Consider the following 11,475-nt stretch of genomic DNA (forward strand, 5'->3'; position numbering starts at 1 on the left):
CAATACCATTCACAATAGTAAATAAAAAAATCAAATACTTAGGAATAAATTTAACTAAAGAGGTAAAGAACTTATACACTGAGAACTATACAAGATTGTTCAAGGAAATCAAAGAAGACCTAAATAAATGGAAGACTATTCCTTGTTCATGGATAGGAAGAGTGAACATTATTAAGATGTCTATCCTACCAAAATTGATCTACACATTCAATGCAATCCCAATAAAAATCAATGCAGCCTTCTTTAAGGAACTAGAAAAACTAACTATGAAATTTATTTGGAAAAGAAAGAGACCCCGAATAGCCAAAGACATACTGAAAAAGAAAAACGAAATTGGAGGAATCACACTACCTGACTTCAAAACATACTATAAAGCTACGGTGGTGAAAACAGCATGGTATTGGCATAAGGAGAGACATATAGACCAATGGAATCGAATTGAAAGCTCTGATATAGAACCTCACATATACAACCACATAATATTCGATAAAGCCACCAAACCCTCTCAACTGGGAGAGAGTGGCCTATTCAACAAATGGTGTCTGGAGAACTGGATAGCCATATGTAGAAGAATGAAAGAGGATTACCATCTCACACCTTATACAAAGATTAACTCAAGATGGATCAAAGACCTAAATATAAGAGCCAAGACCATAAAAACCTTAGAAAGCAGTGTAGGGAAACATCTACAGGACCTTGTAATAGGTAATGGATTTATGAATATCTCACCAAAAGCACGAGCAGCAAAAGAACTAATAGATAAATGGGACTTCCTCAAAATTAAAGCCTTCTGCACCTCAAAGGAGTTTGTCAAGAAAGTAAAAAGGGAGTCCACACAGTGGGAGAAAATATTTGGCAATCATATATCTGATAAGAAACTTATAACTTGCATATATAAAGAACTCCTATATCTTGAAAATAAAAAGATAAACAACCCATTTAAAAAATGGGAAAAAGACTTAAACAGACACTTCTCTGAAGAAGAAATACAAATGGCAAGAAAGCACATGAAAAAATGTTCCAAATCTCTAGCTATCAGGGAAATGCAAATCAAAACCACAATGAGATACCATCTTACACCCATAAGGTTGGCAGCTATGAAAAAAACAGAAGAATACAAGTGCTAGAGAGGATGTGAAGGAAGGGGAACACTCATCCACTGCTGGTGGGAATGCAGAAGGATCCAACCATTCTGGAGAACAGTATGGCGGTTTCTCAAAAAACTAGCCATAGATTTGCCATATGACCCAGCAATACCACTGCTGGGAATATACCCAGCAGAACTGAAAACAAGAACACAAACCAATATATGTACACCAATGTTCATAGCAGCATTGTTCACTATTGCCAAAAGTTGGAATCAACCCAAATGCCCATCAACAGACGAGTGGATCAATAAAATGTGGTATATACACACAATGGAATACTACTCGGCTGTAAGAACAAACACACTACAAACACATGTGATAACATGGATGAATCTTGAGAACCTTATGTTGAGTGAAGCAACCCAGACATTGAAGGACAAATACTACATGACCTCAATGATATGAAATAAACAAGCTGCCCTAGATAGCAAGAGACTGAACGATAGGCTTGCAGGAAATCGGAGGGTGGAGGAAGGATATGAGCCGATGTCTGCAGGGGTGGAATTTAAGACGAGATGGTGGTAAGTATGAACACAAAGAAGAGATAAAAGGGGGGCAAGGGGTTGCCTTTGCTTGGGGCTTTGCGGGTTTGAGGGTGGCTGGGGAGGGACAGATGGGTAACGTTGCCCAAAAGTGGGGGGAGGGAGGGGTAGCATACGAACCAGGAGAGGGTCAGGTGTTGATGGAGAGTAAAATGCCGAGAAAATCATATCAAAATATAATAAAGAGGGTTACCTGTTTAGAATGCTCGGAGGGGAGGGTCTGATGCAGGACGGGCTCCTGGGGAATGTCTAAATGCTCATTCTGCCAGAGTGGGTGACACCATGGGGTAGAAACCCAAGTAGTGAGAGTGGGGGTGGACCCACATCCTGGGGAGGACTAATGCCATCCAATAGAGGGAACTGTATCCCTCGAGAGAAAGGGTGGCTCCCAGGGCATTGGGGCAGTTGAGCAAGTTAGGCCCTGAACACTATTCCATCTATCTCTGGAAGTGGCTCCTCAGGAAACGGAGGTTGGCTATCACTGAGGGCACCAAGGTGGAAGGGAAAATGGACGTTAAATGTGTGGAACCAAAGTAAATGGGGGGTAAGAGAGGAGTTTCTTGAGAGTACACAAAGATGGATATAAAACATGTAATATTACACCATAACATATAGGAGATGACAGACTGATAATGTAAACCATAATGTAAAACATAGGATAACTAAAAATGTAAAGAACTGTGTATCCTAAAGTATGCACCATAATGTAAGCACAGATGTCACCTTGTTAGAAAGCTAATGTCTCAGACTCTGTACATCACTTTAAGTAAATATGATATGAATAGGGCGTAAGAGTATCACTGTGGAAGGGAAAAGGTTTTCTGGTGGATGTGTGGGAGTGCTGTATATTATATATATACATTGCTGTGGTCTAGGACTCCTGTGAAGAAAAGCTGAATAATTAGGGGGGGGAAAAAAAAAAAAAAGAAAAAAATAGGATGTGGAATTTTTTCAAGTCAACATTCTTTATCTAAGTTCTTTATCTAACTTTATCCAAGTTCTTTATCTATCCTTTAAACTCATCACTATATGCCATTCCCTAGTAAGGGATCATGACATTATATTGGGCTTCAAATTTCGGGGAGTTCTGGATCACAGAGTGTTTCAACAATGGCAATGGAGGGATACTGGTATGGGATACCAATGACAGGTGATATATGACTGACAGGGAGCTGTACAGAACATATGTCCAGGGTGCATGGTAATGTTTGGATATACTCATAGTGGCAACAATTAAAAACCACAGCAGGGGGGGTACTGGGTTCCTGGCCAGTGGTGCTCTGTCGTGGTCCCTAGGGGAGCAGCGACAGTCTCCCAGGTACAGTGGCGGGGACCGGGAGGGAGTGAGGGTTCAACAGTGAGCCCCTGATGCTAATGACTATGCTTGTGAGCTGATAAACCTAAAATAAGAACAAGGCCTAGAGCAACATTGTGCCTGGGAATTTCCTCCTGTCAGCCTTCATGTTACTCAAATGTGGCCAGTCTCGAAGCCAAACTCAGCATGTAAATGCAATGCCTTCCCCCCAGTGTGGGACATGACACCCGGGGATGAGCCTCCCTGGCAACGAGGGACCACTATCAACTACCAACTGATGATGCAACTGGAAAATGACCTTATACGGAAGGTTCAATGCGGATCAGCAGAATATCCATGTCTACATAAAATACCATGACTTTAAAATGCTGTTTGACCTAAAGTAAGGGGGAAATGGAAAGGAGAAATGAGTTTATATGGCTACGAGTTTCTAAAAAAGAGTCTGGAGGCTGGCAGAAGGTTTGCCCTCATGCACAACTGAGCAGAGTCAGAGAGACAGATAAAGCAGATACAACCCCCAGATATTGGTTCCTTTGAGGGCTAAAGAGACCCATGGGAGTTATGGTCATGGCCGATGGGGTTAACTACCAGGGCAGATGGCCCCTCTTTGGAAATGGTGTTTATGTGTGATGAATCTGGACTCAGATGGGATCTCCCTTCATAAGACTTTCATGCTAATGTGCTGGAGGTGCAGTTAATGTTGGGGTTTAAGATATATTTAGGGGATTTGAATCTCTGGACTGACAATGTGATAGCCAGATCCTGAGCCTCAAGAGACTCCAGCACCTACAATCTGATTTATTGGACTTACCACACTCAGCTAAGATGGAGTTGAAGAAGGACAACCACCACACCATGGAGCCTAGAGTGATTACAACTGAAAATGGGAGGATTGCATCCAGCATCCATGTGGAATCTGAGCCTCCTCTTGACATAGAGGTGCAATGGACACAACCAATCCATTGTCCACATAGAAGAGGTGGCATTGGATTGGGAAAAGTGGACATAATGGACAAAGGGTATGGGGAAAGGCAGGAAGAGATGAGAGGTGGAGGCGTCTTCGGGACATGGAGCTGCCCTGGATGGTGCTTCAGAGGTAATCACCGGACATTGTAAATCCTCACAGGGCCCACTTGATGGAATAGAGGAGAGTATGGGCCATGATGTGAACCAATGTATATGAGGTGCAGAGGTGCCCAAAGATGTACTTACCAAATCCAATGGATGTGTCATGATGATGGGAACGAGTGTTGTTGGGGGGCGGGAGAGGGGGGGTGGGGGGGTGGGGTTGAATGGGACCTCACATATATATTTTTAATGTAATATTATTACAAAGTCAATAAAAAATAAAAAATAAAAAAAAAAAAAGAAGAACAATTGTAGTTTAGGGAGGGGCTGCTTTGCAACATTAATCCTGAGCTCTTTGTTGCTTCACTTACCCTGGGGGTTCCATCAGAGGCCTCCATGCTGCCTTGGAAGAGGGGAGGTTGTCTCAGCAGGAATTCAAAGGATGATAAAAAGGTGATGTCCAGTTCTGTGACTCCAAGATATAGCCCTGCTAGGACGTGGGACCCCACCTGCTACTGCCTTCCCACCAGCTATATATGAGCACCTCCTTTTCAAGATCTGCTTCTAAAACAGAGGGTAAGCCTTGGATTCCTGGTGGGCTGTAAGTGATATAAAAAGGGAAGAACTCCTCCTGCCCTTGGAGAACTTACTTCCTTACACAGTGTCTGCATTAGTTGAACTAATCCTTCTCTTCTGCGAAGGAAAGATCCAAAAGAGACATCAATAAGAGCTGCTTAACATAAAATTATGAGTACATGAACACAGAGACAGGACTTGGGAGGAGAATTATCTCCTTTCCTGAGTTTGCAAAATAAAATATTACCCTCATCCTCAGAATCTATCAGTAATTTGTGTCACCTCTTAGTCCTTACCCTGGTTTCTCCAGCCTCCTCTTTTTTTATTCTTGGCCCAAAATGTCTTCACCATACAAGTACATGTGGCCATTGTGTCACCTCCCAAGTTTTTTTTTTTTTTTTCAGATTCAAAGAAACTGACACAAATTTTACTGTTTACATAATAATAGTTCTGGACAAAGTGAAATCAATGATGACAATGACAACTCATTTAAACTCCTGTGATGAAGTAATCAGTTACAAAATTCCCATTGGGTCAACATATTAAAATGTAAAATATCTAAAGAAAAATAAACAATAAATATAGATGTTCAGATTTTTATAGCAAAATGAAGTGTCCTTTTTTAAAATTTTATAAGACTGTTTACTTAATTCTGTCAGTAATTCAAAACAGAAAATCACACCTTTTCCAAACTTTTCCAAAATCTGGATTTGGGGACTATAGTATTAGAGAAGTATACATGAATAAAAGCAAGTTTAGTGCTCAGAAAAAAATAACTTTCTATATATTAATACAAAAAGGCACATAAATTTTGATTTAAGAAGGCCAATCATGGTAAAATGCAAAAAAATAAAACAGATTTGACAACACCTTTATAATCAAACCCTACTAACATTATACTTAAATATATATTAAGTAGTAGTATTTTAGAAAAAAAATGTGCCTTGGTGAAAATGATTCTGAAAATATTCACTTGATGTACATTTTGTACAAAACCTTCTATAAAAACATTAACCATTTTCAATGACATTCCATGTGCACATTCCATCTGAAAACTGTACTCAAAAGATAAATAGGTTTATCTTGTGGTTTCTCTGGAATCATGGCTAAGGCAGTTCTCTTTCAAAGCTCTCTCTTTTTGTACCCACACTGCTTCACTTCTAATACTAATATACACAAATTTTAAACAGATGCACACCTTGACAAGCTTATGAATTATTACCTGAAACTTTATTCACTGTTAAAACAGGGAATAAGAGGAGGGACTTTTGAGTTTGAGCCCAGGAAGTAAGCACACAGGGGATCAAAACAGCTGAGTCTGGAGAGACTTGAGCCCTGGGGAGAGAGACAGAGCCAGTTGCTTGATAGTCTACAACTGGCCTAGTGGAGAGAGCAGGGCAACATACCTAGAGTGAAACAAGCCCTGGGAGAAAAGGAACCCAGGAAACGTGAACTCCTGGCAGATGTTGGCAGCCATCTTGCTCCAACACATGGTAACAGATTTTGGTGAGGGAAGTAACTTTTGATTTATGGCCTGGTAACTGTAAGCTTCTACCCCAAATAAATACCTTTTATAAAAGCCAAAAAACACACACACACAAAACAAAAATGGGTTTGTTTATATTTGCTAAACTAAAAAATGCTAAAAATATTTTTAAAGACTATATAGTTTCTCTATTCTATATTAAACACTTAAGACATTAAGAGGTTTCTAAGACTCTCCATTTGGTGTCGATATCAACTGACCTATAACAAAGTAGCTCTTTACCCCCAGAACACCAGCCTGGAGTTCAAAGGTACTCCTGAAAGTCCATCTCGGATATAAAAAAACACTTCATATAAACAATATGAGGATACATAGGATAATAAATGTTGTTACAATCTGTTTCACCCATTTCACAACATTCCTCATTTGGAGTAGCTGCTAAAAGTTAAGGTGGAGTGGAAGTAGATGTGGCTCACGTGACAGAGCTTCTACCTACCATATAGTAGGACCTTGGTTCGATCCCTGAGACCTCCAGTTAAAAAAGAAATTTTTACAGGCTTACTGCCTATATAGCAAGGCAATGCCCTCACAAGTGCCTGCATGGTGAGCCAGTGCCCCATGCAAGTGAGTCACACAGCAAGATAATGACACATCAAAAGAGAGACAAGAGGAGAGTCAACATGAAGTGAAGCAGAAACCAGGACCTGAGGTGGTGCCATTTGATGGAAACCTCTCTCCACATCAGAAGTCTCCAGGATAGAATGCTAGAGGGGAGAAAATGAGAAGAGGTGACAACACAGACAGCAAAAATAACAGGGCATGAGGAAGAGGAGGGGGAAAAATAAATAAATTAATCTTAAAAAAAATTAAGGTGAAAACAAAACTAGAAAAGTCTCTGGCAATGAAGCTGAGTTGGTCACATACCAAGTCTTCAAGCAAACAACTGCAAACTCATGATACCTCTATAGCTCATTTAATAGGCAATGAGCATTTTTAAATTGAAAGGTGAAAAATTGAATTCTCTTAGAAAAGGGGAATAGTGCGGGGCAAGAGCCATAGGTCTGCAAATATATGCTTTATATACACACACAATTGTGTATGTTATTCTGTATATATTTACAAGCATATTCACAAGATGCTCTGCACTGGAGATCAAATAAATGGCCTTTGTCAGAAACAAGAATCTTCAATCTGATTCTTCATTCAATCAGAACAAACTGATTCTATTATAGACCTAGAGTCCCTACTATCTGTATAAGAAATGAATGCACATATATTCACATAGTAGAAGCCTTATTAAAAAACACACAAACATTGCTATCAACAGTAGCTTAAATAGTAGGTTTTACTAGTCAATCAATGATGTAATCAGAATATCTTTTACACTGACACTCAAAATAAACAAAAAATATACAAGTGGGTTTTACATTTACAAGATAAAAGCAGTTCAACATGGTAACTGTGAACAAAGTTCAAATTCCAGAGTAGGGAAAATAGAAAAACTGTTTTTCCTGGGATGATATTAAATTACTGCATACATTTTAGAAAAATAGATGCAAAATGAACAATGCTGCTATAGATTCTCTTAACACATCTTTTTCTTCCTTTGTTTCCAGCAGGAGTTTTCTTCAACTGAAAGAACTGTCCTCCTGTTTCAAAACCTGAAGAGGCAGATTGGACACCCAAAATGTCAAACCAGCTGAAGCCATGCAGCCAGGATTGCTGAAGTTAAACCCAGATGTACTTAAGCTGCTAAAGCCCACACAAAGACTTCCTGGGGGTTTATTTGTTGCTCCAAATCCAAATGTAGAAGCCTCTGTTGTACTGTTTCCAAAACCAGAACTAGTTCCAAATCCTCCAAGGTTTGAAGAACCTAAGCCACTTGATTTCAAGCCAATGTCAATATCTGAGCTGACTGGAATTGCAAAACTCATTCCCAGAGATGGTTGTGGCCCTCTAGCAGACTGCAGCTTCCATGTAAGCATTTTAGCCATGTTAATGGCTGCTGTGTTTGGCATGTTGCTGAAAAAGACAGATCCAGTAGTATCTCTGGAAGCTCTCTACCACTTCTTGGCTTCTCCTTGACTGGCTTTAAGCACATCTATAATATCTCCCAAGAATATTTTCCTGTGGGTACTTTTCTTTGAGCACCTTTTGATTTTCATAAATAGACTGAAGATGAGCAGACAAAGCTACAAATGTTGAATAAATTTTCTGCAGGGCCATTGACAAATCTTGAGGAGTTATATGTGACTTATTTGCTTGAATGGTAAGATGGTTTTCTAGTTCTTCAATCTATCTGTACTGCTGAATCTCTACCTCAAAAGTCAGAATATGACACACAATTCTAAAGTACTAGCAGGAGCTGTATTTTCATTTGAAGTCCAGGTGGTGTTTTCTGTGTTCTTAAAGCTATTTCAGCATTCTTCAACTCCAGAGCAATTTCTATTTTCAATATCTTCTTGTAGTTTAAACATTGCTTTTGAAGAATTCTAATTTCTTCTTGAAAATTTTTTGAAATTTATTTTTATTTTTTTATTCATTTCTTTCCCCCTTATTGTGCACACTCACTGTCTGCTTTCTGTTTGTCCTCTATTTTAGGAGGCACCTAGGAACTGAACCCAGGAGCTCCCATGTAGGAGGGAGGCACACAATCACTTAAGCCACATCCACTCCTGGCTTGTGTCTCTCATTGTGTTTCCTTGCTGTGTCTCTTCATTGCATCATCTTATTGTGTCAGCTTGCCATGCAAGCCCCTCATGTCAACTCATTGTCCTGCTTGTCTTCCTTAGGAGGCACCAGGAATGGAACTTGGAACCTCCCATATGGTAGGCAGGCACCCAAATACTTGAGCCACAATCACTTCCCTTCAATTTGTTTTTGCTTCTTTACTAATTTTGAGAGATTTTCAACATCTTGGCAGGTGACGGGGTAGATTTTCATCCTTCAGTGCTTTATTTGTTCTTGTTTTATCACTCTTTTTATCTGATGAGCTACTAAAATATCTATTACCAAGATCTTCATTGCCTGCAGTTCAAGTAGCTGCAGGTGCTCCCAAAAGTCAAGCCTAGGGCAGTCTAAGTCCTGATACTGCTGTATTTGTGCTCTGGAAAAATGAACCTCTCAAATCAGTGAAGGCTCCCCCTAAAGAAAGGCCCTGTTGATCCAGTGATAGTTGTAGCTGTTGTTATTTAGAGTAAATCCTGTAGGAGCTGCTGGAGTTGATGTCAGAGCAGGTGAAAGAATATGACCACTAGCTGAGGCAGAAGTAATAGGTAGAACAAATGGTGTGGCAAATGCTGCAGGCTTACTGAACACTAAACTGAAACCTGTTGTAGATTTAGATATAGTGGCAGCCTTTCTCAGAGTTAATCCTGTAGTTATAGTTCTTGCCATTTCTATATTTATGCCTCTTAGAGTGGCAGGTGTAGATCCAAATAGCCCTGTTCCAAAACCACCTGAAGGAACAGATGTAGTTGCTGGGGTTGCAGCGCTTCCAAGAGTTTCAAAATCAAACCCCATAGAAGGATTCCTAGAGGCCCCATCCTAAAGGAGAAGCCACTGACTGTCCTGCTCCCACAGATGGCCATGGTGGTGGAGCCCAGCATCTGGGTGCCAAAGGAGAAACCTATGGACACACCTGAAACCTGTGCCCTGCCTGGTCCACAAGCTGAGACTGGTCTGGGCCCTCCTGTAGTCTCAGAATGGAGTCAGACCTGGAAGAATCACTCTTGCCCAGGCCAGACCTGGTGGGCAGCCCTCCCATGCTTTTATGTGTGGAATCCTACCCTGTCTTCTCTCTACCCTCTTTTCCAAAACTGCTGCTAAAAACTCCTCCCAATAAGTCATCTTGGGTGAATTTGATCTTGTTTTGGGAGCCCACCTCCTTCCTCTTTCTCTTCAAGTTGCCCCATAAAGTTTCAACCTGTATAAATGTCTCGCAGCAGCATATTTGCAAATATTTTAATGTGGCTGTATTTGCTTTTTGTTTTTGTTTTTCATGTTTTTTCTTTTTCTTTCTTTTTTTTCTTTTGTGTGTGTATTTTCTTCTCAAATCTAATTCTGAATCCTAGAATTTAGAGACCAAGTCTCCCTGTATACTCACAGAGAACAGCACAGATTGCCTCTCACAAAGAATGTTAGCCTATCCCATGGACTTGACATACAAAAGAGGAGACAGTAATTAGGGGAAGTGGTTTTTGTCCTGCACTTTCAGGTGGCTGAAATATGAATGTGATGATTCTTCAACCTCCTCCCTCCAGCCCAAAGCATGTCCAGCCCCAGTCATCATTATAGACTTTCCTTTGTTGTGCTCCAAGGAACTCAGCCTGATCATTCCTGTGCCTGCCAGCCGCCATGGCACCCACTATTTTGCTCATGTCACAAACAGTGAAACACAAACCCTCATTAGGGAGAGAAAACACACTGACAGTTGTCTGAACTACAGGCACTCATCCTTTGCTAGGTCCTGGGGGATACAGAAGGCTGCAGGAGTTGCATGCACCATTCACTGTGCAAACAACTTTGCACCTGCAAGGTCAATAGCTATTTTTGTGGGGGTGAGTTGAAGAATGCTGCCCAAAGGCATCAATGTTTGGATGTTATGTTTGGGTAATGAGATAGATAAAAGCACAAATAGCCAGCCAGTGGAGAATGCATTAAAGGATAGCTTTGTTAGATCAAAGGCCCTGGAGAGGGAGAAGAGAGAACAAGGGTTATGGAGGAGTTCACTGGATTTACCTAACAGAGGATCAAGTATGGGACTGGGGGTGGGTCTGGCAAGAAGAAACACATGCGGGTCCTGGGTTTTTGCTGTTTTTGTGATCCAAAGAGGAGGGGCAGGTCTTTCCCATAGATTCTGGGGGCTGGAAGTTTCAAAATATATGGCAAGAAAAGCAGAAGTGGCAAGGGCCGATTGGAGAAAAAGCAGAATGGGCCATTCAGAGAAACTAAGGGCAGCTTTTAGCCAAACTGTTTGGAGGTACAGGCATTTCAAGTTGCAATTAAATCCAAGGCAAGGCTAACTGGGACATTTGCTCAAAGGAAACTTACATCTAAGCCAGCAGGTTGTGGCATCAAATATAATCTTTTTTATGTCATTTCAATCAGCATCAGGCTTTCCTACCTTGGAGGAATTCCTTTGCATTAAAGAATTACCCAGCATCCTCCCTTACCATGCAGAAGTAGGTGAGATAGATAATCAGACTATGCCCCTTCTGCCATGCACCAAGAGAACTAACTATAAAGGAGGCACCAGTTGAATAGGGGTCCTGCCCATTTGGAGGAGGGATGTGGGTGGGCTCTGAGGGGGTGTCACTATTCAGAAATAGGAAGTGTGAC

General features: G+C 40.8%; 2 pseudogenes; both read right to left on the reverse strand.

The window, feature by feature from the left end:
- Positions 1 to 8,896, reverse strand: part of LOC139440107 (nucleoporin p58/p45-like) — a 35,646-nt pseudogene extending 26,750 nt beyond the window's left edge.
- Positions 8,897 to 8,969: 73 nt separating this feature from the next.
- Positions 8,970 to 9,984, reverse strand: LOC101435018 (nucleoporin p58/p45 pseudogene; annotated as a pseudogene).
- Between the last annotated feature and the right edge of the window lie 1,491 nt (positions 9,985 to 11,475).

The sequence above is a fragment of the Dasypus novemcinctus genome, chromosome 2, assembly GCF_030445035.2.
Source record: "Dasypus novemcinctus isolate mDasNov1 chromosome 2, mDasNov1.1.hap2, whole genome shotgun sequence".
Lineage (NCBI taxonomy): Eukaryota > Metazoa > Chordata > Mammalia > Cingulata > Dasypodidae > Dasypus > Dasypus novemcinctus.